Raw genomic sequence first — 25,172 nt, 5'->3', positions numbered from 1 at the left:
AATGAGTTAAGCGTCTGCCTTTGGCTCAGGTCATGATCTCAGAGTCCTGGGATCCAGCCCCACACCAGGCACTCTCCTCATCAGGGAGCCTGCTCCCCCCCCCCCCATCTCTCTGCCTGCCTCTCTGCCTACTTGTGATTTCTCTGTCAAATAAAAAAAATTCTAAAATTGTTAGATCTTCTTGTTGGACAGACTTTTTGAATATGATATAATGTCCTTCCTCATCTCTTATTATACTCTTTGGCTCAAAATCGAATGGATCTGATATAAGGTTTGACACCCCAGCTTTCCTTTGATGTCCACAAGCATGGTAAATTGTTTTCCACCCCCTCACCTTAAATCCAGAGGTGACTTTGGGCCTAAAATGACTTCCTTGTAGACAGCATATTGATGGCTTTTGTTTTTTTATCCATTCTGATACCATTTGTCTTTTGATGTCATGAGCACATTTTCACAGGCTTCTCACCTATGAAACTTTATCTCTCTCCAGCCTTTGTACATCGTCCTTCTACGCAAGTTGGATTTACTATCTAGAGAGTTTCCATGATTCTTTATTTTTCTGACGTTATCATTCAAAGACAATTTTTTGAATTCACAAAAGGTTATGGCCTTACATTTTTTTTAAAGAATTTATTTATTTATCAGATTGGGGGGAAGAGAGTGAGCACAGGCAGACAGAATGTCAGGCAGAGGTAGAGGGAGAAGCAGGCTCCCTGCTGAGCAAGAAGCCCGATGTGGGACTCGATCCCAGGACGCTGGGATCATTACCTGAGCCAAAGGCAGCTGCTTAACCAACTGAGCCACCCAGGCATCCCTGGCCTTACATTTTTGTAATGTGGATGTGTTACCAGGATTTACTACTGAAATGTTAATACTGTTCTGATGTTAAAAAGAAAAGAAAAGAAAAGAAAAGAAAAGAAAAGAAAAGAAAAGAAAAGAAAAGAAAAGAAAAGAAAATATATCCAAAGCAGATGACATTGTGATTGAAATGCACAGCTGCAAAGATATTTGCTTGAGTAAATTTAGAAAAGTGATTAGGTTTTTTCCCCTTAAAGCATTTCTTTGATATTAAGTGTCCATCAGACATATCAAAATGGCTAGCATATTTTTGAAAACTTTTTCAAGTCTGTCCTGAAGTGAAATTCTCATATAAAATGATTTATAATCAAGTTCAAAGTATTAAATCTCCTCATTTAACAGATATTTGGAAAGAAAAGACTATTTGGAAATCTTTCTGGAGGAGAAAAACATGTTTTTGGTGTCTACAGTAATATAGCATCTGGAAAACAAGGACATTGGGTTTCTTGTTTCTTAGGTGTTGAGCTGGCACTTCATTCTTAGGGAGGGGCATCCTTCTTTTCTTAGGAATTTTAGATAGATGCGGATTCTCAGGGGCACAGGATACACATTGAATGAATTCAAAATTTTAGGGTAAGAGTTGATATAAAAAATTAATTTATTACATCAATGCTTTCCTTTTTAAGAAAATAAGAATGCAAAGATCAATAAAAATAGTCTATGTCACAGAAGTTCACTGGGGCTGGCTCTCTGTGGCAATATCCAAATGAAGATCCACAGTGCGTCTAGCATACAAAAAGATCTTACTTCTGAGGACAGGCACAATGAGCTTATCTGATAAGAAAATTTGCATCAAAAAGTTAAATTTTCACACATATTAAAATTAATAGAATAATCATGACAACTAGGACTGATGTGCAGGCACAGGATAATTTAGTCAACCTGAAGAAACCCCAAATCCTTCCAAACTGAAAAACTCTGATGAGTGACAACTAGAAAGTAAAATACCTTAACCTTTAGATTATCTGGAAACTTAGAACTGGCAGTTCTAAACATATAGAAACATTCCAATATGGATGTTCAAAAGGTAAACAAATGATCTCTGATAGCAGAGACTTAATTTGGGGTCAAGAAATGGTTAAAATTAGATGGGGAAGATCTATTAGGCATTTCTCCTTTGTGTCTGGTAGCAACAACCCTGTAAGAGGAGTTGAAGGGAATCACAGTGGATGGGTGGGGCAGATTGTGGTTTCATAAACAGTGAATAAGCTCTTTAAGAAGACAGGGAGGTCTCTTTATATTTTAGAAAGATTTCTGAGGGAAGAAGGGTAGGGTTTTAACATTTGGATTCATAACACATTAGTTAAATTGAAAACATTGTACTAAACAACATTCCTTAATAATGCTCATGGAGATATTAACAAAGAAATGAATTATTTTGTTTATTCCACAAATAGTGATTGATTGCTGACCCTGACCCTGTGCTGGGTATAAGCCCAACAATGAGGAATGGTAGGATTGTTTGATAAATATTTAACATCAATAATGGCAGGAGTTGCAGTTTCCACATGGCCCTTGAAACAACAATTTTCTGCAAAATAGAAAAGAATGGGAATTAGAAAACTATAGTCATCACAGTTTAATGGTATGACTTTTTCAGTAAATATGTGTTGGTTTGAATATATGTAAATTGGATACAAAAACAAAACAGAACAAAAATCTGAAATTCTCCTGCAGACAACATCAAGAATTGATAAGTGTTTCTCTCATTCTTTGGGACCTTTTGGTCTCTCATTTCCCTCACTCAGTCCTGGTTTCTTGGGCTCTGTCTTCCTGAAGACGTGAATTCAATTTTCTGTCATCAGGAAAACATGATCCTTTCTGGTATGTGACGTATGGGGGGGAATTATAAAGCTCTAAATCCCTGCACTCTTCCCTGGTTAGAATCGTGAAACACATAGCCAGTTCAGATCAGGTTCCCCATTTGTTACTGAGAAAGGGTCTTAGTCATCTGGGGCTCTCACTTTCTCTTCTTTAAAAAAAAAATACCCACCCAGGGGGACCTGGGTGACTTAGTCCATTAAGCAAGTGCCTTCAGCTCAAGTCCTGATCCCAGGGTCCTTGGATGATAATCAGCCTAGAGACAAGATGGGGCTCCCTGCTCAGCAGGGAGACTGATTCTTCTTCTCCCTCTGCCCCATCCCTCTCCCTTTACCCACCCCTTCTCCTTCTCTCACTCTCTCTTTCAAATAAATAAGCTAAAAACAAAAACAAAAGCAAACAAACAAAAACCCAACCCTGCTCCAAATCGTCAAAAGTACACGTATGTTTTCTACTGGAAACACCCACCTAGGACATGACAAAGCATTCTTTTGAGTATCATTATGGATTCTTGAATGTTTATTTATTTAAGGTCTTATAATCAATATTGGTCATTCTGATCTCGCTAGACAGTCACACTGGGTTGTCTCCAGCATCTGGTGGTATTCATTTTCCAGGGCTGCTACAACAAAGTACCACAAACAAGGTGGCTTAAAATAACAGACATTTATTTCCTGATTTCTTAAGTTCAGAAGTCTAAAATCAAGGTGTTGGTGCTCCCTCTGGACAACCCCCTGACAGAATCCTTCCTTGTTTCTTCTAGCTTCTGGTGGCTCCAGGATCACTTGGCTTATGGCTACATGACTCCAATCTCTGCCTCCATTTTCACATGGCCTTCTCTATGTATTTTCCTCTTCTGTCTTATATAAATATAAGACAGTCATTAGATTTAGGGACCACCCAGATCATCGAAGATGATTTCCTTTTTCTAAGAAATAGTTGCAATCCCATGTTCTTTGGATTCGGATATGGACATTTCTATCATCCAGGCATGCAAACACATTTCTTCTCATTGTTAGAGGCTTTCTATATTTCTATAGAACTAGCTCTTATTCCATTTTCTGTAATAAACTTTTAACAAGTGCTTCTGGAGGTCAAATATTATGCTAATTATGAGAATACAAAGCTATTTCATATCTCTTGGGTTTCTCCCCAAGGTACAGGTTCCCTTGAATGAGAAAAATGATGCTCCAATTGTATGGAAAGCCCATGATTTTAAGGAGCCAGCTTAAGTACTCGCTCAAATGTCCACATTTGGAGCGTCAGAGGATCGAGAGGCCAGTAAATAATCCTACAGATCTCTTGTAAGAAATCTCCAGGCCATTTTCCTTTTCAAAGTTTTGTTCCAGGTTTCAGGCACCTAATCTGCAAAAGCATACCAGCCTGAGAGTCAGGTCCCTCAGGTTCTATTTCTGGTTCTGCTACTGGATTGCTGTGGGACCTTGCACACCACAGGGAAGGTAGGTGCACTTCCTACAAAGCAAGAGACAAGAGCCTGAGGAGCCCTCTAGGCAAGGCTACTTCATACCCCAGTGAAGCTGGATCCCAGGAACCAAGTGTACCGGCTGGACTCCTCACGCAGAGTCTAGGGATGCTCTTCCTGCTGCCAAAGCCACTGATGTTCGTGTGAAGCTGGAGCTCTGATTTTAGTTTGGTCAAAGGGACTCGGACTGCCTCCTTTGTGTGAATCCTAGAAGTCAAAAGGAAAAGTAGTTTGTATTTTAAAGATTTTATGTATTTATTTGACAGAGGGAAATCACAAGTAGATGGAGAGGCAGGCAGAGAGAGAGAGGGAAGCAGGCTCCCTCCTGAGCAGAGAGCCGGAGGCGGGACTCGATCCCAGGACCCTGAGATCATGACCTGAGCCAAAGGCAGCGGCTTACCCACTGAGCCACCCAGGCACCCCAATAGTTTGCATTTTAAATCCTTGACTTTTTCTTACTGACATGATCTTGTGGTTCACGTTGCACTAGAGGAAAATGGGCTGGTGGCCCAGAGCAAGGAATGAAGGGTTGGAACTCTGGGCCTCTTCCTGGAGGGGGCAGGCGGGTGCTGTCCAGCAACTTGGGAACTCTGGGAAGGTAAGTCCCTGCACCTCGCCCCCTAAACAACTACATTTCCCGAGAGGCCTTGACACCCACTGCCTTGGAAGGAGGAAGAAGGAGCTCAGAGCCGGCCCGCGAACTAGCGCCTCCGTTGGCAGGTCCAAGTGGGCTGCGCTCGCATCCGAAGGGCTGACTCGCATCTCTGGCAGTGCAGCGAGGATTCTGCGTGGACACTGCCTTTGTGCCCCTGGATTTCGCAGTACCCGCCCCGCCCCTCCTCCCCAGAGCCTCTGCTGAGGCGGCTGCGGTGGCTGCGGCGGCTGCGGCGCAGGCAATGGGTGTGGCCACCGGCGGTTGGCTAGGGGTCCGCGCAACAGGGACCCGGATCCTATGCGGTTATTCACAAGGCGCAGGCGCCCCTGCCCTGCCAGCGGGCGGTTTCCAGCAGCGGCGGGACATTCCCTGGAAGGAGCCACGGGGTTGCGAAGAAGTCCACCCAGAAGGTGCTGGACCCCGAGAAGGACGGGCTGACGCGCCTGAAGCACCTGTGGGCGCTGCTGGGTGAGGGCCGCTCTGGGACCCCGGGTTCAGGCGTTCCTGCCCTGATGTGGGCCGGGGGAGGATGGGGGCTGGGATGCCGACGGCATGAGGAGGGGCGTGGGGGTGGAGTGAGACCCTCATTTCCAGGGCCCAGCATTGTTCCCGACTGCGGGCAGTCTGGCCTCGGACTCTGCCCTGTCGCCCAGGACGTAAACTCACCCCGGATTTGAGCTTGGTCACCTCAAGGCCGGCGGAGCCGCCATTTTCCTCTCCCTGGCAAATCCTGCACTCCAGGTGCTACACAGACACACACGCACACACACTCACACACAAAATAAACTGACACCGCCCCCTCTCGTTTTTTAATTTTTATTTCTGACTCTGACACCTGAAGTAGAGTCTCCAAGAGTTCCCAGCCCAGACTTAACTGAACTGTCCTCTCTTCTGTGGGCTCCCTCCCCTTAAATTTTAGTTTTACTTTTGAGCTGGAGTCTTCAGAGAGATGGAGCCTCCCAGTGCTCCCAGGATAAATTTAATTGAGCTGTCATCTATCTTCCCACGCTCCTCTTATTTTTATTTTGGGTCGGCCGCTTGGGCTTCCTTGTGTGGTTGGTGTGAAGGGGGCTCCTCCTCTTTGTGGAGGGAGGGGTGGCTTTTCTGGGTTCAAGGAGGCTGCTGCTTCTTTCTTGCCAGGATGACAGTGAGAGTTCTTGGCCGCCTTTCGCTTTTGTGGACTGCTGGGTGGAGGTTCTGTGGAGCCCAGGGGGCCTGCAGGGACCTGGGATGAAGCTCATCCTGGTGGCTGTGAAGTGTCCGCAAGGCTTCCTGTCACCTGCTGCATGTGATCTCTGGCTGCTTTGCTAGGCTGTGTTCTGTTTTCCATTTTCTTCCCTACTTAGTCTTAACTTTTGTTTAGACCAAACACTTGTGCTACCTGTGCTGTCCCTAGTGTTTCTGGAGGCTGAGAAAAGGACACCTTGTTTCCTCTGGATGTCTTTTTTATTCTTAAAATGAGGGGAAAAACACACTTGAGGAAATAAGACATAAAAGAATTCATTTTATATGTGAGAATTTTAAATAAAGATCTTGTTCATGAGATTGAAAGTTGCTAATTATTTCTTTTTATACCCTGTGAAGTACCTCAGAGGACACACACACACACACACACACACACACGGTTCCCAGTGAGGTTATTTAAAATCTCAGATTCCTTGAGGTTTACACTATCTCGTTCAGTTTGGAATGAATGCAAATTAATTACTTACTGTTGCGAGAGATTAGTTTTCAAGAGTTGAGAAAGTGAAGTGTGGTGTCCTTGGTAAACTGACCTGTCTCTTCCCTGTAGTAAAATCTCATGCTCACACAGGTTGCACTGTGCAGAGTTCTAGTGACTGATAAATATTACTGCAGGGACACTTGATAAAGGAACATATTTGATACTCTGGGACTGTTTCTGTAGTAGAGAATTTGAACTTTTGTTCTGTCCAAGTCTGCAGGATTATGTTGGCTCCATTTTGTAAAGGCCAAATCAATTAAACCTAGATGAGTTTGGCTTCTTAGAGATGCACAGTACCTTGTTACCAGTCTGAGAAAGTAGTTCATTTTCGAGACTGTGTAATTGTGGTTTCACTTTAAGGTGCAGTATTTTATTTTGAGGAACTTTCTTTTTTCACTTCATTGAGCTCATGATGACCTCAGTTTGTAACACAGGCAGGTTCTTTGATATGAGGCTGTTTTTTGTGGATGCATTTGTTTGTGGAATGACCCAGTGTCCTTTCTGGCTGCAGTCTTACCCATAGGGACTACATTTTTGCAAATATGTCTGAAGACTTCTAGTGATAATGTCTCACATAAACTCTGGCCAACAACTGTGGTTTAAAGATGTTAAAGAAATACAGTACATTCATGGACTAGTACCTAGCACATCATATACCCTATTTGTTTGCTACTTAAAGAAAAAGTCAACTTAGGGAAAAAAAATGGCCTCTTGACCTGAAAGACAAGAGATAGCCAAGAGGAAGAAAACTACTGAAGGAAATGAATAGACATTATTGTTGTATTTTTATTTGCATATTTCTTTTAATACTCTTGATTTTCACATATTTTGTCATTAAGCAATAATAAAGATGTTCTTTTTTACAAAGATGATACCACTGACCTGGATTTCCAGTCGTTGGCAACATCAATTTGGCTGGTTACTTAGCCTGTCTTTGAACCTCAGTTTCTTTACTCTGTCAGATGGGTATGGTCATGTCTACTTTGTAAAATTTGTTGTGAGTAGAAGGTATAAATGACTACAGCTTGCAGCAGGCATGTAATAGTTTCCTCTCCTATTACTGGCCCTCCATCATGAACAGACTAGGAAAAGTATTTTGATAGGTACTTTCCCACACCACCCCTGGTATTTGGATAGTTGCTGTAAATTTGTTCTCTCTTTCTAAAAATTAGTCTGTGTTAAAGACAACACAACTGCGAGACACCCAACGAACTGTGGAAAGTAGAGTAGTTCTCATTCCAGTTAGAACTTATTTAGCTACTTTAATCTGACTGTGTATTGTAGATTGGCCTGATACCATTAATATTATTTTACAAGGGTGGAGACTGAGGACCAGATAGACCTAGCAAAGGGCCAAGCCGTGGATCTATGTGCACATGGCCTATATGCAGTGTGTTAGTTACAGGTAGACCGAAGAGCCATTAGATCCCCTGACTTCCAGTTCTCCCTGCATTGTTGAAATCATCAGTGGGAGAGTAAATGAGTCAACAAAACAAAAGATAAACCAAAAAAATTCTGTGCATTGCTATCTTATTCCAGCAAAGATGCCATGTTTAATTAAAGGTTGAGTCCCTACTACAAATACCCATCTATAAATGGTATTGATGTAGCAAGAAGAATGATGTACCAGGAAGCATATAGTATGGCATGTAATTAGATAGTGGCTTCTATGTTGGACTCCATTTTAGGATTACAAAGGGTCAGAAAAGATCATGAAGAGTGGTACAAACAGAAGGGCCTTTTGAGGAAGGTTTTCCTCATGCTGGTCCCTTGAAGGGTGTCTAGACTACTGATCCACATGTGTAACTTCAAAATTCTTACAAGCCACATTTCAGAAAGTAAAAAGAAAGAGGTGACATTAATTTTAATAATGCATTTTATTGAATCCCACAGCTCTAGTTTGTATTATATCAACAGGTAACCAATATAAAACATTATTTTTTTGTGTGTTCTGTTTTTCATATCAAGTCTTTGAAATCCAGTGTGTGTTGGACACTTCTTGCATGTCTCAATTTACACTAGCTGCATTTTAAGGGCTCAGTAGCTGTATGTGGCTAGTGGCTGCATTTGGGACAGAGCAAGGTTAGCATTTGGGAAGCGCAGCAGGAAGGCAGTTCCAAGCAAGGGGAGATGGAACCTGGTAGTGGAAATACACATGGCAATGATGGAGAAAGGTGAAGTACACCTGCCTGCTCCTTCCTCCTGTCCAGTAAGGGAGTCCCAGGGTAACACTGGTCATGAGAAGGAGTGGTAGAATTCTTGCCCTGAGGGTGTTCACAGTGTCAGATATGTGACTAGAGTGGTATGTAGGCCAGGGGTAGGGACAGGACAGTGAGTTGGACTGGGGGATCTTGGTAGGGGGAGAGGAGTGACAGCCTGACTGGCAGAAGCTGAGGCAGTTTGGGGGTCAGATCACAAAAGGTGTTGTTTGTCTGAGTTGGAAGCTCCTATTTGACTTTGCAGATGGGAGGGCCCTCTTGAAGAATGCTTAGCAAGTCAAATGATAAGAATTGAGAGCTGCCTGGCTGTCAGCAGGGCCAGAAAATTGGATTGGGGGTGAGTGGTGATGGTAGGGGTGACCCTGCTGGCAGAGAAAGAAGAGACAAATGACAAGGGTCTGAAAGAAGATACTCCGTGAATGGAGAAGAGGAGTGGGATTTCAAAGGGCCAAGGCAGTGGGAACTAGTGATTGTCTCAGTTAAGTAATGAAACAAGTGTTTTGAAGTCAGGTGAGGAGTGATCAGTCTGAAGCAGAAGAGATCTGGGAGAAGAGGCCTCAGTCAAGGCAAATCGAGTGACATTGGGGCTTGGTCCCAATATTTGGAACCAGAGTGGAGAGGAGTCTCTCACAAATGCTCTCTATATATTGATGGAGTAAAATGGACCGTTTGGGTCTATTTCCTTTTAAGCATTTGTTACTTTAGATAGGGACAAGTTTGCTTACAATTTTTTTAAAAAAGATTTTATTTATTGGGGTGCCTGGGTGGCTCAGTGGGTTGGGCCTCTGCCTTCAGCTCAGGTCCTGATCTCAGGTCCTAGGATCGAGCCCCATATAGGGCTCTCTGCTCAGCAGGGAGCTTGCGTCCCTTCCTCTCTCCGCCTGTCTCTCTGCCTACTTGTGATCTTTCTCTGTCAAATAAATAAATAAAATCATTTATTTGACAGAGAGAGATCACAAGTAGGCAGAGAGGCAGGCAGAGAGAGAGGGGGAGGCAGGCTCTCTGTTCAGCCCACATTGGGCTCTCTGCTCAGCAGAGAGGACCCTGGGGCTCGATCTCAGGACCCTGTGATCATGACCTGAACTGAAGGCAGAGGCTTTGACCCACTGAGCCACCCAGGAGCCCCTCGCTTACAATTTTAAATGTTGCCTTTTAAAGTTATTTTATTATTTGCATTTTCCTCTCATTTTTATTAACTACAAACATTTGTTGAAACTGTGTGCTGTAAGTTAGCTTACCATTTCCTGGATGGCTGAATTGTTTCCTTCCTTTCACTCTCTCTTTCTTTTTTTCTCTGATCTGAATAATACTGCTTTAAGCATCTTGGGAAGCAGCTTTGTCTCTATTTTGTGTCATTTCCTTAGGACAGATTCCACTGAAGTCAAATTACTGAATTTGAACATGTTTATGACTCAGTTGACTGAGTTTCAGTTCAGTTCTCAGTTGACTGAGACTCAGTCTCATTTCCTAAATGTTGCTCCCAGTGAGCCTACTAGCAGCAAGGATTGACTACCATGTGCACTGTAGTCCGACTAGCAATAGACACATTGGTGTAATTTGATCATTGGAGGGAGGCATCTTGGAGAATGGGAGTGTCGGGAGGAGGGCCAGAGGAGTTAAGGGGGGATCCTGGCTAATGATAGGGAAAGACGAATTTGGTGTTAGGGCATTGATTTTGAGAAAAGGGCAAGATCCAAGTGGAGATGTCTGGGAGATTGTGGGACGGGGGGTCTGGAACATAATAGTAGGGTAGAAAGCTATGGTATTGTTGTTTATTTTCATCCTGGTTCCATCACATCTTCCCACAACCTCTGATGTAGGCAGTGTTCCTACCCTCCACTGAGAGGGTACAGAAACTGAGGCTCAGTGAGCTTAACTGCTTGTCTGTCAGCACCCAGTCAGTTAGCGGCAGAGCTGGGATTCCTGATTCTAAAGACCGTGTTGTACCTCTGCTAGTTATCTGACCCAAAAGCATATTTATATATCAGAAAATATATTTACCCACCACACTGGATATTAACATAGAAACAAAAGCCCTAGTGTTTTTGCATGTCTCCCAAAAATATTGCTTGGACTTGTGCTGTTCTCTTCCTAGTCTGTTTTACTAGATTCATCTAGGGAGACTTATATTCTAGGGAGACTTATATCTCTAGGGAGACTAGAGACTTCTAGGGAGGCTATATTTGATTTCAGGATGTCAGAAGATAAAAAGACTCCCTTTGTGTTTTCCTGTTTATTGGCCTTTCTGGGCCTTGGGCAGGCTGAGCCGGTGGTAAAATATTCGCATGGAGGTTAGTGCCAAAGGACATTCTACAACCAGAGCAAAGCCCAAGGTGTAATTTCAGGCTCTTCAGGATGTCTTTGTTTTGTCTCTCTCATTTAACCTTGTTTGAAGTAAAGTCACGTCGCCATAATGCTCACTTTCCTAATTTTTCATCAGTTACCAACATTTTATATTTGTAGCCTCAGGAACTTGAGATGAACTTTGGACACAGATGTGTGTATCAGAAATACACTACTCCCTGCCTCTAGGGCTCGGGAATGTCTGGACTTCTGATGAGAGAAGTATGAACAGAGGATAAAAGTCCAATGGAACTCAGATGATTTGTTTGGGACAACTTAAAAAGGCTGACTTCCTCCTTTTATTCTGAGAAGAGAGTTAATTGATAGGTCCAGAATATTTTGATGTAAACTTTTTTTACCTTGTATTTTGATTTTGTTGGTGTTTTACTTGTAAGTGGGCATGGATCATTTTACTAGCTGTTTAGAATACTGACCTTTCTACAGATAAAACTGTAGATAGTTGTTCATTTTTTAAAAATTGTCTTTCAAAATGGCAAATTGATTCTATTTAAATTTTAAGTTTTTTTAATTTATTTTTTATTATCAGCATAACAGTATTCATTATTTTTGCACCACACCCAGTGCTCCATGCAATCTGGGCCCTCTATAATACCCACCACCTGGTACCCCGACCTCCCACCCCCCGCCCCTTCAAAACCCTCAGATTGTTTTTCAGAGTCCATAGTCTCTCATGGTTCACCTCCCCTTCCAATTTCCCCCAACTCCCTTCTCCTCTCTAACTCCCCATGTCCTCCATGCTATTTGTTATGCTCCACAAATAAGTGAAACCATATGATAATGGACTCTCTCTGCTTGACTGATTTCACTTAGCATAATCTCTTCCAGTCCCATCCATGTGGCTACAAAAGTTGGGTATTCATCCTTTCTGATGGAGGCATAATACTCCATAGTGTATATGGACCACATTTTCCTGATCCATTCGTCCGTTGAAGGGCATCTTGGTTCTTTCCACAGTTTGGCGACTGTGGCCATTGCTGCTATAAACATTGGGGTACAGATGGCCCTTCTTTTCACAACATCTGTATCTTTGGGGTAAATACCCAGGAGTGCAATTGCAGGGTCATAGGGAAGTTCTATTTTTAATTTCTTGAGGAATCTCCACACTGTTCTGCAAAGAGGCTGCACCAACTTGCACTCCCACCAACACTGGAAGAGAGTTCCCCTTTCTCCGCATCCTCTCCAACACATGTTGTTTCCTGTCTTGCTAATTTTGGACATTCTAACTGGTGTAAGATGGTATCTCAATGTAGTTTTAAGTTGAATCTCCCTGATGGCTAGTGATGATGAACATTTTCTCATGTGTCTGATAGCCATTTGTATGTCTTCTTTGGAGAAGTGTCTGTCCATATCTTCTGCCCATTTTTTTGATATGATTGTCTGTTTTGTGTGTGTTGAGTTTGAGGAGTTCATTATAGATCCTGGATATCAACCTTTAAGTTTTTTTTAAAGGAGGAATACGTTACTCTACTGTAATATATAAAAGTAGTAGACAATTATGCTCTCTTCAGATTTAAAAGAAATTTCAGTTCCATACACATTTTCTCATAAGTGTATGAGTGTGTGTGTGTGTGTGAGTGTGTGTGTGTGTGTGTCTATCTGTCTGTCTATCTGCTCGGGAGGGCTGTGTATTCAGATATTCATAGGGCAGAATCCCAGAACCTATGCCCCTTGGAGAGGTTGCCAGTGCTTCCTGAGGGAGATGTGGTCTGAGGTGTATTTGGAGTGATGAATATGGTGTTTTCCTGGGGGACAGATTGGGGATGAGGGAATTGCAGAGATAGGAACTTGTGTGAAGGCAATGGTGTGGCCACCATGGAGTTAAGTGTCCTTTGGCTTTTATCCTGTGGTGTGGTAGTTCTTGGGAGCCAGGAAGACCTAAGTAGAGGGCAGGGGCCAGATTCGGTTTTGCCCCCTTGATGATTGGCCCAAGATTCTTAGACTTTCTGAGATTTGAAGCATGAGTGCCCGGGAGTGTGAGCTCCCACCTTTTGGATTGCAAACCCTGAGAGTGTATCATGGGCTGCCCTTTTGGATTGCAAACCCTGAGGGTGTAGCATGGGCTGCCAGCGTTCATATTTCCCCAGCGTGGAGGGAACCTACCTCAAATGGAATCCATAATGAGAGGGAAGGAGGGCAGAGAGATGGAGGGTGAGAGGAGTGCAGCAGACCCTTTGTGTGCGGAGAGGTCCGGCTGTGTCTGTGCCAACTCCAACTCTGAGTTTCTCGGTTGCAGGTGCCAGTAACACCCTGTTTTTGCCTCAGCTAGCTTGAGTCATAGTTCTGGGTCTTGAAATGGAAAGAATACAGATTCATATGCCAGAAAGAGAGGGAGGAAATACCAGGTCAAGGATGGGTGGGTGGGTGGGTATGTGTGGGTGTGCTCTTTCTAAGAGCTGAGCCAATTGATCTTATATATGTGTAGAAGAAGGAACTAATGAAAGAGCAAAATTGAAGATGCAGTGCAGAGAAGGGGAATACAAATGATGGACAAAGGTGAGGGCTTCAGTGGGATGAAAGGTGTCGAGCAGATCAGGCTTGACAAGTGGGACATCACTTCCTCTAAGGCCACTTGGAGCAACTAAGAATGGGGTCCTAGATGTGGAGGGAGCTCTCTTGCCCTGGCTTCTGTTTTCTCTGTGAAGGTAAGAGGTAGACCTGGCTACTGAGCCAGTTTTCTTGCCCGTGTAGTAATAGGGACTAAGGGTGTCTTGTTCCCTCTCCCATGCCTTAAAACAAAGGAATTACTGTAATCAGTAAGTCCTGTAACTGATTATTGTTGTTCTTTGGGGGAACACTCTCATAAATGCATTTAACTTCTGTATTCAGTAATTGGCCAGAAGCCAGGAAATGTATATATATGTAAAACAAGGACAGTTAGGGAGTGCATATATTGTTTGGCCTTCCCCTCAGTGACTATGTGTCCCCAAGTGCCGTGGGTGGGCCCAGGGAAGTGCTGTGTTCTCAATGGTCTCCTTTCCTTCATGCCTCTCCTCTGTGGGACCATCTGTCCTGCTGGGTGTGGCTCTAGTGGCTAAGGGTAATTTTGATCTTCTCCATTTTTGCCTTGAATGTCACTTCACCTCACATAAGCTGTCTTGGGATTATACATATTCGTGTGGCACCTTGCCCTTTTGCAGTGTTTTCTTATATTCTCATTGGATCAATATGCTGCCTGAAGCTACCAGTTCAGAAAGGACTTACCTTTCAGATTCTTAGTCAAACTTTGTTTCTGACGTAGTTCTGAATGTCCATTTCAAGTTTTTAACTGTGATTTTTATAAAAGAGAGATTTCATTACCATTTTTATGTCTTTTGTATTATTTTAGAAACTGAACCCACATTTGAAAGGTATTTTAACAGTAAATATTTCATTTTACTATTGCAACTGTGCTTTAGCCTAAAAAGATAAGGAGCCCTATGATATTGTCTTGCATTTGATTTTAAGTGATGGCACATATTCACTGAACGTCAACCAGGGTTTCAAGGACAAATAGTTACTAGTGACACTGCCTGTGCCCCACTGTGGGACCATGAGAATGTATCACTTAAGCCTCTGTTTTGGGGATCATGACTGACTGATGTCTCCAGCTGCTGCCCTCTGGATTCACCACCACTTCTTAGCCAAAGCTGAGCTTCTCTTCAGCTACTTGCAGTTACTGAGCAAGTGGGGATACTACTGTGGTCCACTCATGCAAGATCCAGATGCCTCTGAAGGGTGACTCTGGCTTGACGACACCCAATGGGTTGGTCAAGAGCCTCTTTGGACTGAGTTGGGAGTCTGAGATCCTTTCTTCCAGCCCTCCTTCCTTCCCTGTCTCCTTCACAGGGGGTCAGACCCACATTGTGGTTCAACCTCCCCATGCCATCTCAGGTCTCTCCCTTTCCCCCGTAACAGCCAGTTCCCCCAATAAATCTCCTACACGTGTAATGCTGTCTTGGTGTCTCCTTCTCAGGGAGCCCAAACTGACACACCATCCCTTTCCCCAGAGGTGTCCATCCTACCATCTAAAACCCTTTCAGGAGACAGCATGAGGACACTACATTTTCCACATCAACTTTCTTTATCCCCCTGCTCTGAGATGATATTGCCTCAGAATTCCCATGGCATTTTGAACTTTGTGTTTGGCATTTATGGCCTTTGGCTTTGTATCTGCTGGATGTTTCCTCATAGATGATAAATACACTGAGATCTTGATGAGCTTCTTGTTCATCTGATTCGTTTTGGTAACATACTTCTTTATTTGTAATCATAATAATTAGCATTTAATCAGCATTTTCCATGTGTCCAACACTGCCAGAAATACTTTTACGTGAATTAATTCAGGTAATCCTCCAAATAAGGTAGGTAATATTCTCCTCATTTTATGGATGAGATCCAGAGAGGTTAAGAATCTTGTCCAGGATGACATAGCTGGTAAGTGACAGAGGCAGGGTTTGAATCGAGGCGGCTGGCTCCATGGTCCTTTTGTTCATTTAGCAGGTATTTTTTATTCAGACAGAATATGTTCCAGGTGCTATACCCAGTGTTGGGGTTGCCAGAGCTTACAATCCAAGTCTATAATTAGCAACTATTTAAAAAGCAAACCCCAAAACGTGATTTCCAAATAGTCGTGTGTAAGTCTCTGGGAGAGTAACAGCTACCTGATATTTTGAAAAATTTCTAAAAGCCTTCCTGCCCCAATGATTGTTTTCACAAGCCAGTGTTCCCATTGTTAAAGTAGTGATTTGAGACTGGGAATTAAGGTCTCCTGAAAGAGTCCCCGGACCTTCTCCCTTGTGTACATGCAGTCATTATCACACCCACCCCTCTAACCCCAAGGAGAAGAGCTGTAAGAGAGGACGAAGTGTGGACAAAAGGGAGAAGAGGTTGGGCAAAGAGGTCAGAGGAGAGGGGCAGCCGGACCAGAGGGCTGTTGGGAAGGATAGGCTTGGGTGAGGCTTCTTTCATGGAAACCAAATTGCAGAGATGCTCTTGTAAAATTTTAAATATACAGCAACTGAAACGGAGTCACTGTCCCTCCAAAAGGACTGGTTCTAACTGGGAAAAATTCTTTTAATGAGATCTTTTGTAGTATTTTTAAGACAGCATGGAAGAGAGGGGAACAGTGACATATGTTGCTTCTTTACAACTTCTGAAAGGGATTAATGTGTTTTATTTCTATACGGTCATATTTCCTGGACAAACAGTGTAAACCTCCATTTTCCATGGATTTTATGTCTGATAAGAGAAGGATGTGTTTGGTTTATTTGGGCTTGTTGTAGTAGAGCTTATGCTGAACTTTGGGTTAGAGGTAAAATAATATCTTGCGAGTGTGTGTTTGTGTCATATTGCAGCTGTTTATTTTGGAGAGAATGGTTCTGATCCTCTCTTTCTGTGCCTAAAATAAATATGTGCACAAGCAGACATATCATTTTAACTGAAGTGAAAAGTAAAGAATGACCTGGAAAAATATTTGAAATTTATAGGACAGGATATAGTATATCCTCAGCACATAGAGAGCCCTATATATTAACAGGAAAAATTAGAACAAATGTTTAAATTATACATATATATGTCACAAATGAAGAAATGATAAGAAGCAGTGTTTTAAATGTCACTTCAGTTTTCTAGGATATATAAACTTACAAATAAGAATGTATTTACCTATTATTTTAGCAAAGTTGCTGGTGTGTGTGTGTGTGTGTGTGTGTGTGTTAAGACTTTTTTTTTAAAAGATTTATTTATTTGACAGACAGAGATCACAAGTACGCAGAGAGGCAGGCAGAGAGAGAGAGGAAGGGAAGCAGGCTCCCTGCTGAGCAGAGAGCCAGATGTGGGGTAGATCCCAGGACTCTGGGATCATGACTTGAGCTGAAGGCAGAGACTTTAACCCACTGAACCACCCAGGCGCCCCTTAAGACATTTTATTTATTTGAGAGAGAGAGAGAGAAAGAGAGATCACAAGTAGGCAGAGAGGCAAGCTGAGAGAGGGGGGAAGCAGCCTCCCTGCTGAGCAGAAAGCCAGATGCAGAGCTTGATCTGGGCCCTGAGGTCATGACCTAAGCAGAGGCTTAACCCACTGAACCAACAAGGTGCCTGGCGTGTATTTTTTCCCTTAATGATTCCTCTTGGTTATCTGTGTTTTCTTTCCAATATACCTTTGATAGAATTCTAATTTAGTATAATCTCTCTGGAAAGTAATTTTTTAGTATGTGCTAATATGCTAAAACTGTACATATCATTTAGCTTAATTTCCTTTTCTAGGAAATGATGACAGGTACACTTAAAGGTGATTAAAAATGCATTGCAGCATTGTTTTCACAATTAAAATTTTGTTTATTGAGGTAAATTTAACATAATATAAAATTAATAATTTTAAAGTGAATAATTCACTGGCTGTAAATGTTCTACATTTATAGTACTGTGTAATCATCACACCTCTATCTAGTTCCAGAACATTTTCATCACTCCAACAGAAAACCCTGTACCCAGGAAGCAGTCTCTGTTCTTTCCTCCCTCCAGCCCTGGCAACTACTTGTGTGTGTGTTTAACCAGTTGGGGGATTTTTTTTTTCTTTTTAAAATTATTGTGTTCCACCCAAGTGATAGTACAGTTGATCCTTGAACAATGGGTTTCAACTGCATGGGTCCACTTTTATGTGATTTTTTTTTTAAATAACACTACAGAAATGTAAATGTATTTTATCTTCCTTATGATTTTCTTAATAACATTTTCTTTTCTCTATCTTACTTTATTGTAAGAATACAGCATACCATGTGCATATTACATGTATACAAAATATGTGTTAATTGTTTATGTTATCAGTGAGGCTTCTGGTCAACAGGCTGTTATGAGTTAAGATTTGGGGGAGTCAAAAGTTAAATGGAGCGAATAGTCACCCCTAGTCCCTGCATTGTTCAAGGGTTAGCTGTATATGTTGAGCATATTTGTATGAGTGAAGATTCTTGGTTGTAAGTGGCAGAAAGTCTGACTTCAAAAGGAGGGGATTTAATGATACACAGGACTATTCCAGGGGTACATTTGGCTTTAAGTATGTATGACTGTTGACAGGGATGTAAGTGGAGTCCAAGACACCCACCCATTCTCACGTCCACTCTCTTTGTTGACCTCCCTGTTGGTGAAAATTATTCATTTCCCCTCTTGGCTCTGTGTTTGTTTCTTTTCTGTGCTTCCGCCCCATTGTCAGGCAGTCTCTACCAGGTGCAGGAGAGATGGTCCCTGAAAACTAGTGACCCTTGAGAAGAGTGTGGCCCCTCTAAGCTCCAGGTCTTGAGACCACACTGATTGGCTTTCCTTGGGTCATGGACCTGTTCCTGTAGGAGATGGTATACTCTGATTAGCTGGCCTGCATATTATTTGCCCTGTTCCTAGAGACTGAATCTCATTCTGGCTCATATATTCCTGAGAAAGTAGTTCTGGAAAGGCATTCTGATACATTCTCACATAAAACAGTACTGCTCATATCTCTGCTCATGCCCATGTGTATCAAGAGAGCATTGACTTTTGTGTTGATAATCCTAGGTCACTGAGAAAATCTTACATGACATTTTATAAATTTTACTTAAAACTGTGGGAGTTATAGTGGGGGATTTATCTAATTGGAGGGAAGTAATGGTTTACCTTTTAATAAATGGATTTCCCACTCTTTGAGCTCTATGTTAGATAGTATACACTTTTTTGAAGCCATTCTGCAAGTAGACACTGAAGGCTTGCTGTGGGCCAAATGAAGCTCCAGTTTCATGAGATTTTCAGTCTATTAGGGCAGATGGACAATAAACAAATAACAAATAAATGTATAGTTTCAGGTAATGATTATAGGAAAATGAAGCTTGATTGGGGAGTGTGTATGCTGATCTAGATAGCAGGGTCAGGGAAGGCCTCCCTGAAGAGGGGTTTAGTGTCAAGAACTGGATTGAGCAGGGAACAGTTTTGGATTATTTATGGGAGTAGTGTTCCAAACAGAGGGAATTGTAAATGTAAAGACTCTGAGTCATCAATACGCTTGATAATCTAAGGGAAGTCAATAGAGTTGGAGGAGATGGGGGTGGACGAGGAAAGGGTAGGACCAGGTGGGGCTTGTAGGTCTCACTGAGGACTTGGGTTTATTTTATTTTATTTTATTTTTGAAGGGTGAGATGGGAAGCCCCAGGGGGTGGATGAGCAGCGGAGTGACCTGAGTTGACCTTCAGGATCTTTCTTTGTAAAGAACGCCTTCCTTTTCTTTTGATTTGCTTTATAAAAAGTCTGATTCTTGGCGCCAATGCTGAGCAGTGACTGGAGACAGAAAAGGGAAGAGGTAAGGGAAAAAAGTGGTGCTGGAGAAGAGAAGTGAGTAGCCATGGAATCCATAGCAGGAGCAGGTTTTGCAGAAGTTGGGCACACATGGTCTGTGTCTGTCCTTACTGTGGCAGTGAGCATTGATGAGAAGACAAGCTGGCTGTAACCCATGGGACAGGAAAGCTAGACTGCCGTGGGCCTTGTAACGGGGCCCACACAGCAGCCCAGGCTTGTAACAGTATGGAGGCGGGCTTGCTATGTTACCCCAAATATCAATAAGAGGCAAGAAGCAGATATATTAGATAGTACCCCTGCCATGTCTGGGTGGCTCAGTCAGTGAAGCATCTGACTCTTGATTTTGGCTTAGGTCATGATTTCAGGGTTGTGAGATTGAGCCCTGTGTCAGGCTCCATGCTGGGTATGGAACCTGCAAAATTTTCTCTCTCACCCTCTCCCACTGCTTCTGCTCCCACTCCCCTCCTCTCTTTGGCTCTCTCTCTCTCTCTCTCTACCTCAAAAAAATACCCCTGATGTTGACAAAAAATGGAGATAGATCTTCCAGCTGCTATAAAAGAATGAGTGCAGGAAAATATTGATTGGTCAGGGTAATATTAATTTATCTATATAGATGATTGCCAATAGAAGCCAATGCTTGGCTTCATTTCAGGAACCTGCTAAATTAGGGCCCCATTTGTACTTTATATTGTGTTTCTTAATGCAAAGACCCAAGGGAGTCTTGATCTCTGACTCTTGATCTCTATTTTCAGTATAACCTGAGAAGACCTGATTTTTATAAACCATTGTTGCTAGCCGATGGAATACCTGATGGAGATTGTATTCTGGAAGTTGCTTGTTGGTGCCAGGTTTACACAGAATGAAGAAACATGACTGAATGTGTGTTAAGGCCACCAGGTCTTGTATATGAACTTGTCATGATTGGTAATGTCATCTTTTCCATTCAGGGGTGTCACACATGTGCTTGACTCTGGGTCAGTGCAAGTTATTGAGTGGCTGGGTAGAGATAATTTCTTTCTTCCTGGCTCTGTTATTTTTCTGCACCTTTTGGTAAATGACAATTAGAGAAACACAGCTTTCACTAAAGATACCAAACGGGCCATTACAAGGTATTACCTACAATATATGTGTTGTAACAGTTCTATTACAGTGTTGGACAGAAGAAATTTAAGTTATTTGCTTTAGGGGGCATTTTGGTATTGGTGAAAATACTATTTAATATATTGTTTGTGTCTTGAATGTACTTCAGTTTTAAAGAGTAAGACAGGTTTGGAGAACATTATAGTTTGATGTTGTGTTTGCTGAGTTGTTCTTTCCTTTGTTATAGGAATTAGGCTTTGAAAAATGTCTGAAAAAATATCTCTCCATAACACTCTAGTGACTTTTTTTTTTTTTTTCCTTCCGTTAGTTCCCGCTCCCACCCTACTTCCCCTCTCTGGTAACAGCAAATCTGATTTCTCTTCCAATGCATCAGTCAGTTTCTTTCTCTTTCTTTCTTTCTTTCTTTCTTTCTTTCTTTCTTTCTTTCTTTCTTTCTACTCCATGTACAGGTGAGATCATTGAGTACATATTTGTCTTTCTCTATCTGACTTATTTTATTTAGCATAAAGCCTTCAAGATCCATCCATGTTGTTGTGCATAGTTTTTTTGGCTATGAAATTTAATGTACTCATTGTAAACATTGGAATGATACAAATGAGCAAAAAAAAAATAATTGAAGTATGAGAAAGCTCTTCAAATTCTGCAATCTTCTAATGTCCATTGTTCCAGTTTGGGTAAGCATGTTTTCTATGCTTGCCCTTGCTTATGTGCCTCCTCTTCTCTCTCTGTCTCTCCCCCTGTTTGTCTGTGTCTGTCTTGGGTGCATAGCACACAGAAACAACAGTTTAACCTGAATGGTCATTAGGCAGAGTCTAACCCTAGACTTTTTTTTTTTAAGATTTTATTTATTTATTTGACAGACAGAGATCAGAAGTAGGCAGAGAGGCAGGCAGAGAGAGAGGAGGAAGCAGGCTCCCTGCTGAGCAGAGAGCCCAATGCAGGACTCGATCCCAGGATCCTGGGATCATGACCCGAGCCAAAGGCAGAGGCTTTAACCCACTGAGCCACCCAGACACCCCTAACCCCAGACTTTTGACTTAACATTTCTTGGCCATTTTTCCACATCAGTAAGTGAAGACTTACCTAATACTTAAATGGCTTTCTTATGTTCTGCTAGACTCCTATAACAAATGATCTGCCACCCATTCCTCAGGTTGTGGGTTTCTGGCTTTCCCATGCTGCTAGCAGATTGAGGCCTGGGAGTGAGAAGAGGCTGCCTGGTGACCAGAGGCCTTTGGCTTTGTCTGTAAGGAATGCAGTGGGCTGTGTTTATAGCTGCTGGCGGGCTGGGGGGACATTGTGATGGATTTCCAGAGGTAAAGAGAAGGCTTTGGGGAAGGCCATTTCAGCCTTTGCTGAGGTTCTTTGGGGGAAAGAGCACCTTTGTAACCTGTCCAGGAGAAGGTCATTCCATGTGCAAGCTGACTTTGGTGTCCTAAATAAACCAACGTCTGGGTCAGTCCACTTTTAGATTTAGCAACTCTTTAGTTCTGTGACTTCTACCAGATCTTTATGATTTTAAAAAAATCATGTTTTTGGGCACCTGGGTGGCTCAGTTGATTAAGCATCTAACTTCAGCTCAGATCATGATCTCAGAGTCCTGGGATTCAGCCCTGTGTCAGGCTCCCTGCTTAGCAAGGAGTCTTCCTCCCCTCTCCCTCTTCCCCTCCCCCACTCCTATTCTCTGTCTCTCTGTCTCTGTCCCTGTCTCTTTCTCATATTTTCTCTCTCTCTCAAATGAATCAATAAAATCTTTAAAAAATCATTTTCCAGTTATACTTCCCCGTACCTCCTCAATTACTTCCTGTTAATACTGATATGGCAGAGCAGTGTGGGATCCTGACTGCTTGGGTTCAAGTCTAACCTAACCTCTCTGACCTTCCACTCACCCTAAGGATGGTACCTGCTTCCTATGGCTACTAGAGGTTTAATTAAGTTAATATAATCAAAGCTCTTTTGTAAGCCATTACTATAATTAATAATTATTTGACGTAAGTAAGATGGCTCTCTCTGCCCTCATCATCACTTTTCTACTTCCTTAGTTGCTGGAGATGGGTGAAGGTAGTGGTTACCAGCTAGCTTCTGCTTTATCTGTTGTTTTATTTCTATCAGTGACTCCCTGATAAGTGGTTTTGACTGTACTATAGGCTAGCCCCAATTCAGATAAAGAGAAGCAGAAACAATTTTGCATTGACTTAAAAGTGTGATGGGATGCCTGGGTGGCTCAGTTGTTTAAGCAGCTGCCTTCGGCTTGGGTCATGATCCCAGCGTCCTGGGATTGAGTCCCAAATCTGGCTCCTTGCTCGGCAGGGAGCCTGCTTCTCCTTCTGCCTGTGCTCGCTCTCTCCCCCTCTCTCTCTCTCTGATAAATAAATAAAATCTTAAAAAAAGTGTGATGAAACTTGATCCTACTGAAGGTATAGATATATTAAAATGTATATGAAGCACATTTGACTTAAACATTGTATATCATTGGTATATATTTATGTTGTGTGTTATATTGGTACTCCCTATTAGTTAAAAAGAACATGTTAGGATCCTATATTTGAGAAATGTATGTCAAAATATTTAAATAAAGCAGCTCTACTTTTTAAAACTTTAGCACTAGGCAATTGGGTTCTGTCTTTATATAGAATGACTTTTACATGTGGATTGCCAGTTCTGGATTACAAAGAGTTAATATCTTCCTGACTTGTAAGAATTTTATTTTCTACATCTTGTTTACCTTCTAAATATAAAGATATGAAAATAATTCATTTTCTTAGGATGGCTATCTTTTACAACTCCTTCAGTCATAACCGATAATTGTTTCCTGTTCAACTGTCAGGTTTTATTTCAGTGTTTACAAGGATGTTTTTGGATGCAGGTAAAAGAAACCCGGGATGACTGGGTGGCTCAGTTGGTTGGGCAGCTGCCTTCAGCTCAGGTCATGATCCCAGCGTCCTGGGATCGAGTCCCACATCGGGCTCCTTGCTCGGCGGGGAGCCCGCTTCTCCCTCTGCCTCTGCCTGCCATTCTGTCTGCCTGTTGCTCGCTCTCCCCTCTCTCTCTCTGATAAATAAATAAAATCTTAAAAAAAAAAAAAAGAAAAAAAAAAGAAACCCGAAATGCAATGACAAGTTTTTTTTTTTTTTTTCCCTCCTATAAAAGCAGCCCCAAGCTAGGATGAGCCCTGAGACAGCTAATTCATTCGGCAGTTCTGTGATGTTAACAGCTCAGACCTGCTCTGCCTCCCTGTCTTGCCATCCTTAGTGTCCTCAGTGTGGTAGTCTTGTCTTCAAGGTGGCAAAATGCCTGCAGCCCTTACAAGAATTGCACCCAGAAAGAACAACATCCAGAGGCAGAAACGGAAGAAATTCTTCTTCTTTGTGTCTCTTTAAAAACAATGAATCTTTTCCATACATCTCCATCATAATTCTTCCCATTTCTTATTGAAGTGTTAGGTCACAGGCTTGAGCCTAAACCTATCACTGGCAAGAGGTGTGTTGGCACTGTAATTTGCTCAGCAGCATCAGGTCTTCCCTCCTAGGGCCAGGGACAGGCCAGCCTCCCGAAAGGACATGACTCTGTGCAGATAGGTGCTCTGTTAGGAAGAGGAAAAGTCTGATTGTGGGAATCGGTGGGGTGGGGGGCTGGAGGGAAACCAACAGTGTCTCTCTAGGCCACTGTTAATTTTTAGTTTAAATTATGTGGAGAATATCTATGGAAGTAAATTATTAATCATGGTAACATTTTGGATATGTGTATGTTTTTAGGAAAGAATTTAAAATTTTGCACTCTAACTGGTATATACAACAGGCTGTAATGGATATAAGAAACAAATCTATCAGCAAAGCTAAAAGAGGAGTTTGGTTCACTTTTTGCAAGGAGGAATATATATGTAGTTTAGGCCCCAGTATGCTTCAGAATCATTATGCCAGGGTTCTAGGGGCCTTTTCCTTCTCTTGGGCCAGCCTGGTTGTGCTTGGGCATACAGGCACATGTGTATCTGCTGTTGGCCCTGGAGAGGACTGTAAGTTTGGTGAACAGTATGGATGGGGGTCACTGGCATGGTGGGACAAAAGACTGATTGACTTGGATGATTGATTGGTTGGGTGGAATTAAATTGTTTTTTTAAATTATATATCACAAGTTACATATTTTTGAAGCTTATTCTTTCACATATGCATTCAATATTTAAAACAATTTTTTTAATTTTTAATTTTTTATAAACATATTATATATATATATATATATATTTTTAAGATTTTATTTGTTTATTTGACAGACAGAGATTACAAGTAGACAGAGAGGCAGGCAGAGAGAGAGGAGGAAGCAGGCTCCCTGCTGAGCAGAGAGCCCGATGCGGGACTCGATCCCAGGACCCTGGGATCATGACCTGAGCCGAAGGCAGCGGCTTAACCCACTGAGCCACCCAGGCGCCCAAACATATAATATATTTTTATCCCCAGGGGTACAGGTCTGTGAATTGCCAGGTTTACACACTTCACAGCACTCACCATAGCACATACACTCCCCAATGTCCATAACCCCACCCCCCCTCCCAATCCCCTTTCCCCCAGCAACCCTCAGTCTGTTTTGTGAGATTGAGTCACTTATGGTTTGTCTCCCTCCCAATCCCATCTTGATTCATTGATTCTTCTCCTACCCCCTTAA

The 25,172-nt window shown here is 42.4% G+C and overlaps 2 long non-coding RNA genes and 1 pseudogene across 3 annotated transcripts; all 3 read right to left on the bottom strand.

Annotated features, from left to right (window-relative positions):
• The window catches only part of LOC116573607, a 922,392-nt pseudogene that overhangs the window by 819,763 nt on the left and 77,457 nt on the right, over positions 1 to 25,172 (bottom strand).
• On the bottom strand, positions 2,222 to 3,221 carry LOC116573486. Its single transcript, XR_004278826.1, has 2 exons — positions 3,148 to 3,221; positions 2,222 to 2,389 (listed from the first exon to the last, which is right to left on the bottom strand). It is a non-coding gene; the product is annotated as an uncharacterized LOC116573486 (long non-coding RNA).
• LOC116573482 lies at positions 3,337 to 24,926 on the bottom strand. Of its 2 annotated transcripts, none has more exons than XR_004278820.1 (3): positions 24,895 to 24,926; positions 4,208 to 4,369; positions 3,337 to 3,539 (listed from the first exon to the last, which is right to left on the bottom strand). It is a non-coding gene; the product is annotated as an uncharacterized LOC116573482 (long non-coding RNA). The 2 variants fall into 2 exon arrangements; XR_004278821.1 differs by lacking the exon at positions 24,895 to 24,926 and adding an exon at positions 4,795 to 4,812.

This window comes from Mustela erminea, chromosome 14 (genome assembly GCF_009829155.1).
Source record: "Mustela erminea isolate mMusErm1 chromosome 14, mMusErm1.Pri, whole genome shotgun sequence".
NCBI lineage: Eukaryota > Metazoa > Chordata > Mammalia > Carnivora > Mustelidae > Mustela > Mustela erminea.
Note: the sequence above shows the minus strand (reverse complement) of the source record. Positions and strands in the feature narration are given on the sequence as shown.